The sequence below is a fragment of the Muntiacus reevesi genome, chromosome 1 (assembly GCF_963930625.1).
Source record: "Muntiacus reevesi chromosome 1, mMunRee1.1, whole genome shotgun sequence".
Taxonomy (NCBI): domain Eukaryota; kingdom Metazoa; phylum Chordata; class Mammalia; order Artiodactyla; family Cervidae; genus Muntiacus; species Muntiacus reevesi.
This window is the reverse complement of record NC_089249.1, coordinates 191,590,392-191,602,829: the sequence shown is the minus strand read 5'-3', so window position 1 is coordinate 191,602,829 and position 12,438 is coordinate 191,590,392.

Below are 12,438 nucleotides of genomic sequence, written 5' to 3'. Positions count from 1 at the left end.
TTATGGGGACTTCCCAGGTAGCCCAGTGGCTAAGACTTCGAGCTCTCAATGCAGGGGGGCCTGGGTTCAATCCCTGGTTGGAGAAATAGATCCCAGAAGCCACAACTAAAAGATCCTGCATGCTGCAACTAAGACCCAGAGCAGCCAAATGAATAAGTTTTTTAAAAAATAGGCAGCAGTCTTAGAAATTAGCCAAGATATAGGTAATATAGTTAGTAACATTGAAAAAGACATACTGCAACAAGGAGAGATAAAGTATGATTTGAAATTAAACATTAAATGAAAACAATGATCAGTATAACTAGTTGTAATCCAGTTGCAATAACTGAGCAGCCAAAGGGGCCATAAATGATTGAATGAGCTATCTACAGTTACACTGTACCAGCTGTGCACATCCAGATATGCACAGCTTAATCTTTGAGACAAGCATATGTTACTGGCACAATCAACCAGGTAGACATAAAAAAGTACATCCTTCAATTCTTCTTAAAAAGGTTTAATTTACTACATTTCTAAATCATAATTAGGTTAAGGGGAAGATTTCCCTTAATTTTTTAGATAGAAACCATAAAAATTATAACATTATTTCCCAGTTCACTTAGCCCTATATAATTAATCCGTTTTGTTTAACAGCTTTATGAAGCCATCAGGTTTCCCATTAGAATTCTTTGATTTCTTACCCAGTTTAGCAGTATGGTATGGAAATCAGAAACTTGTATTTATCCAAAAGTCCTTTTTATAAGTCTTCCTGAAGAGGAGGCATTTTTGAAAAGGCATCAGAGTGAAAACCATAGTTATCTGTAATGATAAAAGACTTAAGAAGACACATTTAAATCTGATTACAAAGAAAACTGACAAGGTAACTTTCTAACTGCTGAGACATACAATACTTTCAGATAATAACTAGAATTATGACTGATATTTTACTAGGACATAATCCATTTTTACCATACAATATAACCTAAGAAGATTTATTACTCATTTGATAATACTTCCCATGTAATTTAACATACCAAATGAACCTATTAGTTTAGTATCTCTGTCTGAGTTTTTTCAAGGGCCCTTTGAAGTATCCCAAGTTAGCCAGAGGTCAAAGAAACTTCATTATAATTTGATTTCAAAAATTCAAAAGGGTTTTAAAACACAATAGGATCACAGGTCACCATAAAACAAAAGTTATTCACTTAGCCAAAGTAAGAATAAGATTTCAAAGGCAGGGTTTCCCTGCTGGTCCAGTGGTTAAGAATCTGCCTCGCAATACATGGGACACGAGTTCCAACCCTGATTCAGGAAGATCCCACATGCCACAGTGGAACTAAGCCCACGCACCACAACTACTAAGTCACAACTACTCAAGCCTGCATACCTAGAATCCGTGCTCCGCAACAACACAAGTCACACCAGTGAGAAGCCTACACACCGCAACAAAAAGTAGCCCCTGCTTGCCACAATGAGAAGAAGCTTGAGTGCAGCAACAAAGACCCAGCACAGCCAAAACTAAATAAATCTTTTAAAAAAAAATCTTTCAAAGGCAAATACACAAAATTAAAAGGTAAAGAAATTTAAAATCTGTTACCAAAGGCAGTTCAACATACTAAGAAGCTTCTCGATCCATGGCTGATTCATGTCAATGTATGGCAAAAACCACTACAATATTGTAATTAGCCTCCAACTAATAAAAAAAAGTGAAAAAGTAAATAAAAAAGCCAAATTAAGGTTTTGCACTGCCTTCCTTTTAAAAATTCGTTTTACTCACTTAAACCTATTTAAACGTACTCAATTTTGGGGGATCATGTACAAAACTCTTTATTTGGGTGTATTTTCCACAAATTTTTCATCACCAATTTTAGCACAATTTTAAGTTTCAAGTTGTTCAATATCTGGAGAGACTCCAAAACATAATTTTTTTTCAAAACATAATTATTACTAAACTTCACCCAAAGTTCTTATCTCATTTGCATATTACAACTTTCATTTTAAAACAAAGGCAAAGATAAGGATTCAGGAGAAGACCAGTTAGGACATTTGCATCTCAAACATACAGGCAAGTCCTTCCTAGGATGGCTGTTTCCTCTTTAATACTTACAAGCCTCTTTAGAAAAATAGGGGAAGTTTTGATAGTGGTAAAAGGTCTGGTGGGCTTTGGATTATTATTTTTTATTTATTTATTTTTTTCGAGCCATACTTCTGGTCTTGTAAACTCCCCAGTACTTGGGGGCTTCCCTGGTGGCGCAGCCACTCACCAAAGCTAGAGAAAGCCCATGCACAAGCAACTAAGATTCAGCACCATGAAAAATAATACAGTTGGAAGTTTTGGAAATTTCTTGTCTTTTCTTAGGCCTTTTGTTAAAGTGGTCCTCAGCTGGTATGTATGTTGCCTGGAACCTGTGTCTTTAGGTAAAGGTGTATAAGAGGCTGGAATTGCCTTGTTTTAGGGGAGTAAAAGGAAACCCTAGTGCGAAAATGGTAAAGAATCCACCTGTGAATGCAGGAGACTCAAGTTTGATCCCTGAGTTGAGAAAAATCCCTAGAGAAGAAAATGACAACCCACTTCAATATTCTTGCCTGAGAAATCCCATAGACAGAGGACCCTGGCGGGCTACAGTCCATGGGGTCAGAGTCAGACACGACTTAGTGACTGAGCATATATTAGCTGTGGGTTTGTCATATATGGCTATCATTACATTGATGTTTCCAGTGCACACTTTTGGGGGGTTTTATCATAGATGAATGTTGGAAATGTTTTTAATAATTTTTAGTTATTTCAGCTGTGCAGGGTCTTTGTTGCTACACTCGGCTTTGTTTAGTTGCTGAAGTGGGGGCTACTCTAGTTGCCTTGCATGGACTTCTCATTGCGGTTGGTTTTCTTGTTGAGGGGTCTAAAGCACAGGCTCAGTAGTTTTGGCACATGGGCTTATTAGTTGTTCTGTGGGATGTGGGATCTTCCCGGATCAAGGATGAAACCAGTGAGTCCTATATCGCAAGGTGGACTCTTAACCACTGGACCAGCAGGGAACCCAGATGCTGAAATTTTTCTAAATCTTTTCCTACATCTATTGATATGTTGTGGTTTTTATTCTTCAATTTGTTAATCAGAGGACTTCTAACCCATGTCCTCTCCTTATCAGTTAGAGGAATTGTCTATTTATTTACACACCCCAGCAAGAGACTCTTCATCACAAAAGAATGATCCATTATAGGTCACATAGAAAAAAATGTATGCATCTCCTACAATAAATCAACTGCTTCAATTATTCATCCAATGAGAGGCTGTCATCACCCTCAACTCCTAAGTTTAAAGATCTTGAGTATGAAGTCTCCAGAGGGCAGTTGTTTGGGGAAGCACACTGACTGAAACCGCCCACCCTGGCCAGGCACCATAGTAACCATTTCCACCAGTTGTTTTATGACAGAAGGTCCTGCTAAGGAACTCGGATCTAATAATCCACCACAAGCCGGAAGAGATCCCCAAGGGTCAAAAAGAGACACCACATGTCTGAACACCTCCCAGAATCCTCACTGGCATCCCTCTTTGCTGAAGGAGGTGAGTACCACCAGGAAGGACACTTGAGTTAGAATGGTTGGCTAAAGACAACCCGGCAACTAATCCCATCACTATGGCTTTTAAATCCCATCACTTGGCTTTTAAAAGCCAGGACTGCGAACCACGTTGGAGAGCAGTTCTGGGTTCCCTTATGGGTACTACTCTCCGCCCCTGGCGCCCTTTCCCAATAAAATCTCTTGCTTTGTCAGCACAAGTGTCTCCTCACACAATTCATGTCCTAGTGTCAGACAAGAGCCCAGTTTCGGGCCCTGGAAGGGGTCCCCCTTCCTGCAACAGACAGACGGAAGACACGGGTGACCGGGACCTTCCCGCAGCATGCGTTAGAGCTGCGGCACGCGTGTCTCCCCGGCTCGGCGGGGCTGGACTGTGGGAGGCAGGGGTGGGGGTGGGCAGTCGGGCGTCCCAGTCGTCAGCTGACCGCGGTCGGGTGTGTGGCGGTGGGACCCTGCGCTTGTTTTCCTGATGGCCCGTCCATGTCTCGGCCTTTCTGGTCCCTGTCCCGCGGCCCTCTCTCTGCGTGGTTGCCGCCCCTCCCCGTCGCTGCTGGCCTCCCCTCGGCCCCCCGATCCCGCACCCCGCACTGGTCCCGGACCGGTGACCGCCCGCGCCCGCTTCCCTTGTCTGGGACGGAACCTGCCTCGTCTTACGTGGGTGGCGTCCCGGGCGGAGTAGTGCCTGAGGGCCGTGGGGCGCGGTACTCGGCGGGAGAGCCTTCTCCAGGGCGGGCTGTGGCTCTCTGCGTTAGCGGTGGTGGGCGCGAGCCCAGGGAGGGTGGCCCCGCGGAAGCCCGGGAGGCCATTCCGCGTGTTGGGTGCCGCGGGACCGCCCCTGTGCTGGAGGCCTCTGGCGGTGAGATCCCGCGGCGTGCACCGGCGGCCGACTTGCTTTCGGGTCTTTTCGAACGGCCCTGGGGACCCTTGAGGTGGCGCACGGCCACCCACCTCCACGGCCGGTTCTTTGCTGCCGCAGCGTCTTCGCAACGTCGGCCTACGTGGCCGCACCCCGTCGGTGCCCCTCTCCGTCCGTCCGTCAGCCTTGTGCGTCCTGTCTATTGATCCCCGGGGCCGCGCCCCGGTGCGTCTGGTTCCCCGGGCCCGCCGCGGTTCCGCTCCGTTGCGGGTCGTCGCCGTCTGTCCGCCGACAATCCTTCCGTGCCGGATGAGGAGGAGCGCCGCTGCCCACGCCGCGCCCCGCCCGGGTGTGCTCGCCAGACCGCGGGTCTGTCTGGTCCCCGGCCTGCGGCCGTGCCTGCGCCCCCCGGCCCTTGGGCGGGAAGATGCGAGGAAGCTGCGGCCGTTCCGGAGGCCCCAGGTCACTTTCCTAGGCCTCGCTCACGGCCCCACCTGGTAGGCCGATCTGCCACGGGGGTCACCTTACCGTTCTTCCACGCCGCCGAGGCGCTCTGCGTCCCTGTGGACCGAGCGTGGGCGGGAGACCGTCCTCGCCGGGGGCGGGGCGGGGCGGCCGGAACCCAGGGGTGATCGCCTTCCCGCTTCCTCGCCTCGTTGGGTTTCCGCTGCCGCTCGTTGCCCATGCGCCCCGCGCCCGGCTCCCTGTGCTCGCTTCCTGGGGCTTCCGTGGTAGCTGGGGCTTCCCTCGTGGCTCAGCTGGTAAAGAATCCGCCCGCAATGCAGGAGACCCCGGTTCGAGTCCTGGGTTGGGAAGATCCGCTGGAGAAGGGATAGACTAAGCACTCCAGTATTCTGGCCTGTAGAATTACATGGACTGTATAGTCCATGGGGTCGCAGATTCAGACAGGACTGAGCGACTTTTACTCTTGCATGGAAAATCCCATGGACGGAGGAGCCTGGTGGGCTTCAATCCATGGGGTCACTAAGAGTCGGACACAACTGAGCGACTTCACTTTCACTTTTCACTTTCATGCATTGGGGAAGAAAATGGCAACCCACTCCAGTGTTCTTGCCTGGAGAATCCCAGGGAAGGGGGAGCCTGGTGGGCTGCCGTCTATGGGGCTGCACAGAGTCGGACACGACTGAAGTGACTTAGTAGCAGCAGCAGCAGCAGAGCGACTTTTAAGTTCACGTGTACCAATGCAGAAGAGGCAAGAGATGTGGGTGAGTTGGATCCCTGGATCAGAAAGATCCCCTAGAGTAGAAAACGACAACCCAATTCGGTATTCTTGCCTAGAAAATTCCACAGACAGAGGTGCCTGGTGGGCCAAAGCCCACAGGGTCTCAAAGAGTTGGACATCACAGAGCCTCTGAGCAAAACTAATAACAAAAGCAATGAAAAAGAAAAGCAGCAGACCTAGCATAGAGTCTGAATAGGCTCTTCCTTGAGACGTGATGTTGCTTACAGGTGGTGCAGAGCCCTACACCAAGGTCACAGGATAAAAATCTCTGAAACTGACCAAGCCCTATAGCAACTGTTGCCATGAGCCTCTGGATATAAACCAGCCAGTTCCCTGACCCCATATAATGTAAAATACTCATCCTACTATACACCCTATAGCATCCTAACCAATCACCTAATGCCACCATTCCAGTAGGAATTTTCTCTGTCTTGGGGCTATAAAAATTGGCCAAAAGCCTTCAAAAGACTTCAGCTCTCCCTTGAGTCGGCCGGCTGTTCTAACAGCGTCTCCAACTCTAACAAACTTTATTCTTCTGTCGTTCTGCCTCATGTTTGGAAATTCTTTTCCAACCCATGCACGGACCAGGACACGTGGAACAATTTGTTTGCAGGACAGAGGTAGGGTCGGGGATGTGCAGAGCAAACTTGCAATTACCAAGGCATAAGGGAGGAGGGATAAATTGGGATACTGGGATGGAAGTGTACACGCTACTATCTACAGAATAGATGACTGAGGGGGTCCTGCTTTGTAGCCCAGGGAACTCTACTCTATACTCTGTAGTGGCCTATATGGGAGAAAAACCTAAGAAGAGCTGATATATGTATATGCGTGGCTGATTCACCATGCTGGACAACGGAAGCTAGCGCAGCATTCTGGATCAGCTATATTCCAATTATAAATTAATAAAATTTCTTCCAGTGTTCAATGTACACCTGAGCACTTAATGTCCCTTCTTCACATCCTGTGGCTTGATTGAAACTTGTCCTCGCAAGCCTTAAGCTGACTGATTCACTTCCTACCAGAGCCACGAGCTCTGGGATTCTTTAGCTTAAGTATCCATTGAGTGTCAACAGGGGAGAGGTGGAAGGCTAGCTCTGTCGAAGACCAAAGATGAAAATGGAGCCAGTCCCTTTATTACAGATGGTGAGTTCACCCATTAGTTCCGCGTTTCTTAAGAAGAAGCACAGTTCCATGCCTGGCCACACAGTTTTACAGCAAGCCTTTGCCCCTAGAGGACCCAAGAGGCTCAAGTTCCAGGCAGGACTGACCTGGATCACCCTCCTATCTATACTTGTGCCATCTTGAAACAGAATTGAAGGAGTCCTCGGGCCTGGAAAAAGGAGATAACGATCTCAAAGGTCCGTGCTGGACCACCTGACTTCGGGGAAAATACAACTGAGCATAAAAGTCCCACCCCCATACTCCGGGCAGATTGCATCAGCAGGAGATTTTCAACCCCCTGCCCGGGACCCCACCTTTGTTCAACCGCAAACTGCCCTCTCAGCTAAAGATTACCCAGAACGCCCCGCCTTACTAAATCTTCCCGTGTCGCTTCCGCAAACCTCCTCTTAAATATGAAACCTCCCTGATCCCTCAGGCGGTCAGCCTGGTCGTTAGACCGACAGTCGCCTCTCCTTGCCTGAATAAAGGTAACCTGTCTCTGTTGAGGTCTTCTTCCTTTCTTCATTGCCTCGTCTCGAACTAAACCTTACAAGAATCAGGAATGCCAGTGCAGGAGGACCTGGAGAAGACAGCAGAGGCAGTCCCAGACCGGGAAAAACTTCTCTAAACTTGGGGTCACAAGTCCCACCTCACCTTCCGTAGGTCGTCGGTCAGTCCCGCGGGGCGGGGCACTAGGCTCTGTCCAACCAGGAGGCAACCCCGGCAGGTGGGCGGGGCGATGCCGCGATTTTACCTAGACTTCACTTTCTTGAACCGCGGAGAAGGTTGCGCTTGTTTCCTGTGTGGTTCACTTACATGGTAACTTTCAAGTACTTTGTTTGGCCCTGTGATCTGCACTGGTCTTTGGCGTCGTTTAGGCAGGACTCAGACAGACCAAGGAACCTGGTCATGGTGAGTGTCCTGATCCGACTGCAGCCACAGCAGAGGGCCTCTTTGGGACTGGCTTAACCGACCATGTTTGGTCGACCATGTTTGAACCGTCTCCTCATGGTCACCACCAGAGTCTGTTCTGCGAGGCTCTGTGGTGCTAGTCAGCAGCACCTGGGCGTCCTGAAAGGCAGCTCTTGTCTAACACTGGGAAATGAATTGTGCCCAGCCAGAGAGCATTAGGGTAGGGGAACCCAGGAGAACTGCTCTGCCACATGGCCCGGATTTTATGGTGATGGGATTACTTTCTGGGTTGTCTTTGGCCAGTCACTGTGACTCAGGGTCCTTCCTGGTGGCGTACACATTGGTCAGTCAAGATGGATGTCAGTGCGATGGATTCTGGGCGGTGGTAGGACAGGTGGAATCTCCGTTTCCAAATGTTTGGGACTTGGAATGTCAAATCAAAGACCTTTTCCACCCTAGATGGGCTTTCTGTAGGGCTGGCAATAAATTCTTAAATTTCTAAAGCACTCTTCCCTTTGCCAAAGTCAGTTTCGCCTCTCCGATTCAAATTATCTATCAACCTTTTATACAGCATGTTTGTATTGGGGGAAGGAGGGTTACACTGACTGTTGGTTCAGTGCTTAAGACTCCACTGAACTTCCACTGCAGGGGGCATAGGTTGGATCCCTGGTATGGGAACTAATATCCCCTATGCTGTGAGGTGCAGCCAAAACCTTTTTTTTTTTTTTTAAATGGAGGAGCTGGGCTTTCTTGATTCCTGGGCTAGAACAAGTGTATTTATTTTTAGACACCATTTAGGCATTGTGTGTGATGGACTCTGTGAGTGCTCCCCTTGGTGCCATATTTATTTACTGATTTTCACAATTTTCACAATCTACTGTAAATAATAGACTGCAGACAATAGTCCACACTCCGTTTTTGACACCGGTTTTTCTCTTATACCCACATGAGAACTGCCAAAAAAAAAAAAAAAAAGAAAAAAACAAGGAAAAACATAACCAAAGAAACACATACCTTTTTCTTTTCTGAATATAAATTCAAAAAATCTCAACAAATACTAGCAACCACAAACCAGCATTATGAAAAGTATTATAAAGCATGACCAAGTTGGACTATTTCTTGGGATGAAAGGTTGGGCTAGCATCTCAAACTCTAAAGAGTTAAAATGAAATGAATGAGATCTACAGGTTAGAGATCAAAAGTAGCAAGGCCTTCTGAACAGACTCTTTAGGAGGTCTGAGTCCCTCCTAAAGACTCTGAAGACAAACACAAGTCACAGAAGATACTCAAGAACTACTGGGAAACATTCTAAGAAAAACAAACAAACGGAAAAAAGAACTACTGGGAATCCACAAGCGTTAGCAAAACCCACCCACACAGGATGGCAACTAGAAACTGGCCTGTGGACCTTTCCATGTGCCTTCCTGGCCTCCTGGCTGCGTAGATTTCAGTAGCCCACCGCTTCGTGCCTGAAGGACAAGCTGCAGGAGGATGGCTGCTCAGTGGAGCCATTTCTGCGGCTGCCCTGGGATGTATCCCTGCCAGGCACTTCTGGTTCTTGAACAGTTTTTCCAGGCCTGAATTGCTTCTGCAATCCCCACAACTCCTCCTACCCTGAGCTATCTGAGATGCTCTTCCCAGATTATAATCCTCAAATCTGTCTCAAATGAATTTTCCTAATTTCTTAGATGAGTGATTAATTTTTGAAACCACCTGTGTAAAAACAAAATACTGTAATGTCAACAGCTTAAATATATGTAAGGTAACTGTATTCCTATTTCCCATAATCCAATAAAAACAAGAAATGATACTGTCAATTGGAATATACCTGGAGAGTATTCTGGTCCACCCTCACCCCCTCACCAGTAGAAGGCACCCATTATTTAATCATTACTAAGCTTTTAAAATACTCGTAGATACATACATTAATCATCACAGTTAAGTTATGCCTGGGAAATCCCATGGAGAGAGGAGCTGGTGGGCTACAGGCCATAGGGTCACAAAAGTTTCATATATGACTTAGTGATCAAACTACAACATATGGGACTGACTCACCTGCTATTCTACTGAGGTTTGCACACCCTCATAGATCAGCTACACTGGAATAAAATTAACAAATTAATAACTTAGTCAATAAAACTTCATCCAGTGTAAAACGTACACCCAAGAAGTTAATGAAGACACCTCACAGGCTGTGGTTTGACTGAGGTTCGTGCTGGCACCCAGGTAAGGCTGAGTGATTCAGACCTCCTACCAGAGCCAAGGGATTCTTGAACTTCAGGACCTAATGAGTGGGGCTGGGGCAGGGATTGGTGGAAAGCTCAGTCCTCCGTAGGACCAAAGATGAAAATGGAGGCGACCCCTTTATTAGAGACGGTGAGTTCACATTTCAGTGTCTGCCTTTCTTAAGGAGCACAGTTCCATGCCTGACCACACAATTTTACACCAAGCTCTTGACCCCGGGAGGATCTGAGACCCTTTTGTTCCCGGGAGGACTAGCCAGGGCCACCATCTTATCTGTACTTGCTCCATCTTGAAATAGAATCAGGTGTCCCAGATCGCAAAACAATTCTTTATCCAAGCACAAGCAACGGGCTAGGGGAGGTCCAATCCCACCTGCCACAGGTTGTCACACAGGAGAAAGGGGCGGGACATTGGAATCTGTCCAACCAGGAGGCCAATGCGGCAGGTGGGCGGGGCAATTCTGCGCCAATGCCTGGGCTTCCTTTCTCCCACTGCGGAGAAGGACCGGTGTCTTTCCGGTTTCACCTTTTTGGTCCCTCTTAACGTTCAGGAGCCCTGCGACCTGCGCAGGTCTTTGGAGCTCTTAGGAGGGACTCAGAGCAACTTCCGAGCAACTTGAAATGGTGAGTCCGCTGACTGGGTTACCGACACCGAGGTGGGACTGGTCGCTACCGGCCGAAGCCGGCTACGGTTTGATCCGGCACCTCGGGGTCACCGCCGGAGTCTGCGGATACGCGGGGTCTGGGGCGCCACTCGGACTTCAGTCCCCTCCGGCTCTCAGCGGGCGGGATGGCCCGGCAGCCGGGACCTGGGCGTTTGGTCCGGTGACTGCACGCGGGAACTTCGGCCCTGAAGCCTCTTCCGGCGGTTCTTCGCGCGCAGCCCCTCTTCTTCCCAAGATTGCGGGTGACCACGTGCATGGTCTGCAGGGGACAATCGCAACTCGTCCTCCAGGGTCAGGTTGTAGGATTAGAGGTTGTCTGAGAACTCCCGGGCTGTCTTTTTACTCGGCAGGCACCGGTTTCCTCTGATTTTTCCAAAGATTTGGGAAGCGGAATCTCAAAGACCTTAGCACCAGTTAGTAATTCTTTGTTGTGTTTTAGTTTCTCAATTGTGCCCGATGCTTTGAGACCCCATGGATTACTGTTGCCCCCCGGCTCCTCTGTCCGTGGAAATTTCCAGGCAAGAATATTGGAGGGGGTTGCTATTTACTTCTCCAGGGGATGTTTTAGCGCCAGTGATGGAACCTGCGTCTTCTGCGTTGGCCGTCAGTATTTTTGCCAGTGAGCCATCAGGGAAGCTCTTTTTATTATTGGCAGTAATCATTAAACTTCCAGGTCGTTCCCCTCATTCCCAAGATTCCGATTGAAATGATCAACTATTCCTCTCTGCGGTGCATTTCAAACAAACGGAATATTTTAATTTTTTTCTCCTATTTGCTCAGAGTCTTGGATGGCATTATTCTGGGGTCCGGGGGAGACATCCGTAGGTATTTTACCTTAGCGGAAAACCGAGAGTAACCGCCTGGAAGTAGGTTGTCTGATAGCCATTTTTCGCCCGATTTTTTTTAAACTGGGAACAGATATTACATAGGAAATCCTTTCAGGAAGGTTTTCCTTCTTTTTTTTTAAGCTTTTATTGATGAACTACCCTTTGAGTCCCCTTCAGAAGATCTAGTCATTTATTTAAGTCTCTTTTTTCTATACTGTATAAGATATAGTTAATTAATTAATACGGAGCTTAACGAACCGTGTACAGTATTTCCGAAGACTTAAGATGGGAATGTCAGTTGGGAAATTGTCCATTCTTACATTCCACTTGTTTCACTTTCTTTCATTCCCTGAGTGAGTATGGTGAAATCATAGGGGCGGGGGGCGCTCTACTTTTGTTCGATTTCCAGTGGCATTCCAGGATTTGCAGTTGCAGACAAAAAGTATTCGAGTAGGATTACTTGTGTTGAAAATAATGATTGACATATTTTTATGAAAGGAAGAGTTATTTGTGGTTTCCTGGGTGAAGTAGTAGAGTGGCTTATACATGTCTTCCCTCATTTCCACATAAACACTGGATTTGAGTGTTTTTGCTGAATTGGTCAAACAGGATTTGTGTATTTAACAGTTTAGTGGTGGTGTAGAGCACCTTTAGTGTCGAGTGGAGCCTGGGTTCATTGTCTTCAGGCTAAGGGCCCGGCTAAGGCCCCTTGGAGGAGAAGGAAATGACAGCCCCCTCCAGTGTTCTTGCCTGGAGAATCCCAGGGACAGAGGAGCCGGGTGGGCTGCCATCTATGGGGTCGCACAGAGTCGGACCCGACTGAGGTGACACGGCAGCAGCAGCAGCAAGGCCTCTTGTAGCCTGCAAGGGGAAGTACTTGAAGGCCTTCATATTCTCAGAATCAGACAGTTTCTTTTTCAGATTGGCTCCTTTCAGATAGCAGTACAGTTTTAATACAAGTTTCCTTCAT